The sequence below is a fragment of the Benincasa hispida genome, chromosome 10 (assembly GCF_009727055.1).
Source record: "Benincasa hispida cultivar B227 chromosome 10, ASM972705v1, whole genome shotgun sequence".
Classification (NCBI taxonomy): domain Eukaryota; kingdom Viridiplantae; phylum Streptophyta; class Magnoliopsida; order Cucurbitales; family Cucurbitaceae; genus Benincasa; species Benincasa hispida.
In genome coordinates, this window is record NC_052358.1 from 59,038,640 (window position 1) to 59,043,707 (window position 5,068).

The 5,068-nt window shown below is 37.9% G+C and overlaps 1 long non-coding RNA gene across 1 annotated transcript; it reads right to left on the minus strand.

Annotated features, from left to right (window-relative positions):
• Positions 1-1,878: 1,878 nt before the first annotated feature.
• LOC120089196 lies at positions 1,879-3,586 on the minus strand. The gene is made up of 5 exons (XR_005485091.1): positions 3,144-3,586; positions 2,946-3,030; positions 2,793-2,855; positions 2,650-2,707; positions 1,879-2,033 (listed from the first exon to the last, which is right to left on the minus strand). It is a non-coding gene; the product is annotated as an uncharacterized LOC120089196 (long non-coding RNA).
• Between the last annotated feature and the right edge of the window lie 1,482 nt (positions 3,587-5,068).

The following is a 5,068-nucleotide window of genomic DNA, read 5'->3' on the forward strand; positions in this document are numbered from 1 at the left end:
GTCCTTCAGTATCCCGTGGGCTTGGTACCTTCTCAAACATCCTTTAGTACCAATAGATACCTTCTCAAATGTCCTTCAGTATCTAGTTGGGTGGATACCTTCTCAAATGTCCTTCGGTATCGCATTTTAGTAAAACTAGTCATAAACGACTTTTCTCACTTTTCTCTTTACAGCATGTAAAGTATAACACATATAAAACATGACTTTAAAGATGTTAACGCATGCTGGATCAAATCAACACATATAGTTTTTCAACAATTTCTCACACATGCATGCGTTCAAAACATAATTCACAACTTGCTTGGAAATCACTTCATAAAACTAGTAGGCATGAGAATATTCTTGAAAACATGCTTTTTATAACACGTTGTAATCAAACAGTTTAAGCAAAATATTTTAGTCAAAACATTTTAGCCACTCACATCGATTTCTTAGGAGCTTTTCACTCTAGTGGCTTCTCGGGCTCCTTTTCACCCCTAGAATCCAGTTCAACTTACAACTTGGATTACTCATAGTTCTGAACCTTATTTTGAAATACTTCCTTCTACAAACTTATTCTAAAATGTCTCAAAACTTCTCATGGTTTGGCCGGAATCACTGAATCTTCAAGACTGGCCCAGACTGATCCGACAGTCTGACCCTTCTGCCTTCTTTTCAATCTCCAGCCCGGTTCATTTGAGTTTTTCCCTCTGGTAGCCCCTCTGAAAGCTAGACTTTCAGAGCTTTCAGATGGCTTTGGAATCACTCCAAACGCACGAGTAGATTGGGAGATCTCCTCGTCTTAAGTTGATGCGTTCTCCTTAACCCTCACTGTCCAATGCGCTCTACTCTCCTTCTCTTTTTGCGTAATTTCTGATTTTGTGATTTGAGAATGAAGTCCCAAAGGCTCTAATTTATAGGCGTCCAAACTTCCCCTGGTGTTGACACCACCTACTTGGCTGCATGGCCAAGTGTTTACTTCTCCCTTCATCAACGCAAGCTTGCATCATCTTGGCCCAAGGTGTTTTCTCCATATGCGTTCTCCATAATTCCTTAGCCCTTAAGAATTTCTCCCAAATGATACATGGTTTGGCTGACGTTACCCTTGTCACCCTTATGCGTCCAACTTAGGGATTTCAACGCATAATCCACAACAACGCAGCCTAAACTCAATGCATAGATGCTTGCCCAGCCAATCGACGCATAGGGGAGGCCCTTCGACATTCGCGTGGGCGAGGCGCTCAAATGCATCACCGGACGAGGCGTTGCTGCACGCACAGGCTGGTCTCGCTCTCTCCCACTTTCTCGCTGGTCTCGCTCTCTCCTACTTTGTCGCTCAAAATCTCGCTCTCTCCTACAATCTCGCTCTTTCCAATCTCACTCTCTCCCTCTTTCTCGCTCAAAATCTTGCTCTCAGTAATCTCGCTAGTCTCGATCTCAATGATCTTGCTCTCAATGATCTCGCTCTTAGCTACTGCGAACATTGTTTGTCTCCGTGCAATTTCTACACGATTGTGCCACTAGTCAATTTCCTTCCATTGCTTTGTGCACAACACGCATTTCACATAAATTTTCCATACTTAGCCAATTTTTTCCAAAATTCCCTAAACTCAATTTCCATATTTTTCTTTTCAAATCCCCATTCCTTCTTCACCATTCCATACTAGCTTCCTCGTCAACCTATTTATTAAACAAATTAAATAAGAAAACAAACTTAAGTAGAAAATTAGGGTTCGGGGTTCAAATTAAATATGCATGCATGGAACTCAAAACGACACTCGGTTATGGCGAAATAAATGCTAATTAAATAAGGTAAGTTCAAAAGATTTTCATTAAATTCAAATATTAAACAATAGTAGGGTACCCATAAATCATAAAGGATAATAAGTAAGTCTGAAAAACGATTCTTAAAAAGTAAGTTTTAAACATCAAAACTAAAAGTTAAGAGGAACATGAAAAGGACTCTAAATCTCATGAGCGGAAGTGAAAAAAACTAGTCCCAGTGGCTCGATCACAAATTCCGCTTTTTATCGCCGGCGCATCTCTACCCTTACCTGAAACAACAACATGAGAAAGAATGAGTATAAAATACTCAGTAAGTAACCCCACTACTGGGGTCAGGCTGGGCATCTATGTCCTCTAGATACCCACCTTTGGTAAAACATATAAACTACTCTAGTCCTCATGGGACACATATACACATGAAACAAGAAGGAGAATGAGTCTTATCCTACTGTAGTTAAGTATGGCCACTACCTCTGGTGAATCCCGAAGGAAACACAAAATCTAATGGACATCTAACTAATCAGTAAGGACATTTGCACAATCTCAACATCATAATCAACACTGTACGAATCTATAACATACATATAAACCTCAACATCATGGCTCTAAAACATACACAAATACCTCAGCGTCATGGTTCTACAACATACATGTATACCTCAAAGTCATCAGATCAAATACAACCATGGAAGCACATACCATCTCATACTAGCATTCAAATGTCTATGTGCATAAATAAATAATTTAGATCTCTTAACAGAACATACTTTAATCATGTTATACTATCAATCTATCATTCTGTCATTCTACCATAATATTCATTTATAATGCTAGCATACATCTAATGCCTGGCCCGTGGGCAGTTCCAGTAGTAATATTACTTACCTCAAAGTTAAATCTAAAGAAACCCAAGCAATCTTATCCTTTTCAAGGCAAGCAACACCTACGATAAATCCAATATTTAAATCAATATTTTGGGTCTAACTCCAATTAACCAAATTATTTAAAGATCTTCTATTTAACTTTACCTAAATCAAAAATCCGCAGACGATTTCAGACAGCCAATGAAATCAGCAACTCCCAGTAAGACCCTAACATAAGAACGCAACCAAGTTTTAAAATTAAAACCAAGGCCTAATTGCACATACTCCAAGTACTACCAAAAATCTTGGTAAACTCACCCACGGTGTGATATGAGGCACCCCAAATATGCTAAACAACTCCAACTTCACAAAATAGCACCTTAATACCTTCAAGAACATATACCTTCAAGAACATGAATCCAAGGTTGACACATAAAGACCTTAATCGATTGGTGCCAACAGTAAATGGGTAGTCAAGAATCGATTGAAAACAACCCCAACCAATAGAAATCTTACCCAAGTTGACAAATCTGATGACGACACGAGCAACGAAGGCGGTGACAGGAAGAATCTGATGCAGATTCGATCGATTGCGCCGCGGCAGCTTCGGTGCAGATGCGTTTGGAGTGGCGTTGGTCGGCTCGGACGAACGGCGAACTAGGCTGGCTTCTGGTCGCACGAGTTTGCAACTGGAGAGGACTTGAAACGACGGTTGAAGCGGCGAACAAGGCTGGGTTTCCGGCAGAGGTGCAGCAGGCGCGCGGATCCGGAGGGCGGGGCTGGGCTTCTATAATGACGCAGCGGGAGCGGGCTGGGTCGGCAGTGGTAGAGATGGCTCGTATCGACGTCGGGCAGAATGCTGGTGGCTGGAGGCGGCGTGATCACAAGTTGCGTCGACGGCTAGGTTTTCTCAAAGGAGGGGGCGTGTGCGGTGAGGTTGTAGAAGAAGAGAAATTTCGATTTTTATAAAATAATAATAATAAAAACTAAAAGGGAAATAAATATAATTATACTTTATTCTTTTCCTTATTCCACTTTATACTATTAAATTCCTTTCATTTCCAAAAGAAATTAATTTCTGCCATTAATTACCAAATTGAATAATTTCACGCTAACAATTAAATTCTGCAACTTCACTTGACTTCCAAAATTCAAAAAAATGTCCTCAATAATAAAAGGAAAAAACTGAAATTACACAGAAAATATAAAAAATATTTGGGGTGTTACAATAACACTACAAGTCCAGTTATAGGCCCCAAGTCATCGTCCACTCAGTGGCAAGTCTTATTTCATTTATTTATTTATTTCATTATCATTTTATGTGAGAATATAAATTAATTGTATTTTTTTATAATTTTAGATGGAGTGGTGTATTAGTTGTCTCTAAACAGTCAGCAAATATGCTACTAGTATACCGACAAATATTTGATAGACTGATGCACAATCAGGTAAAAAATGTATATATAGATGAATATTTAAAACTTCTGGGTGTATAATTATCTTTTTTTTTTTGTTGGATTAAATGAACGCCATACACGCAATATATTTGGTCATCACTACCTGATTACTATCGTGATGTTCAAGACATCTGGTTAACCTTAAACCTCTTGTATATTTCTATATAGTAGAGTGGCATCATTCAGATCGTGTGTTGAGATAGTTTGGTCTGCAACAAATGGTACCTTCGTTTTGTTAACACTCCCAACACTACTCCAGATTGATTTGAGAGGTAAATATGACCATGACTGGCATCAAATTCACGCAGAATATATATCCTACTAGCGTGCACGTCATGATTGTTGTGTACGGGGAGAAATAACAAATAGACCAGCTATATTAGATGACTTTTTTTCTTGGTACGATTCAATCATGAGGTGATTTATCACACCTGATGGCGGTTACTCTTACTGCATGGTAAGAGATTTATAATCTTACATTTCCCAAATATATGATATGAATATTTATTTAATATTAATTTTTTCATCGTACAAAATAATTTTATTGAAGATATACAACAATAATCAGTACATCACAACTTATCAGAGTTGAGTTCAATGTGTGACCAAACATTGGCTAACATAAAAAGTATTATTCAACAAACGAGACGACTCAATGTTGCTGACATTGATTAGGCGAAGCTAATTTAGAGGTACACGAAGACATCCCCTCTGTAGGGTAAGTGCCAGGGGGTCGTCTTTAAACTTGATGTAAAATTCTATTTTGAAATTAAAGAACTAATTTCTCTTTTACTAAATAAGACTCTACCATGTACATGAGATCTTTTTTTTTTTTTTTTTTTTTTTTTGATAGAGAATGTACTACTTAGTTAAGTCAAAATTTTATTTTTAATATGGGTGCAGATTAAATATATAATTAAGTTTAGTAGTGAAGAAATTGGTTAGTTCAAAATTAAAAAAAAAGTCAAAATCGTGGACCCGGTT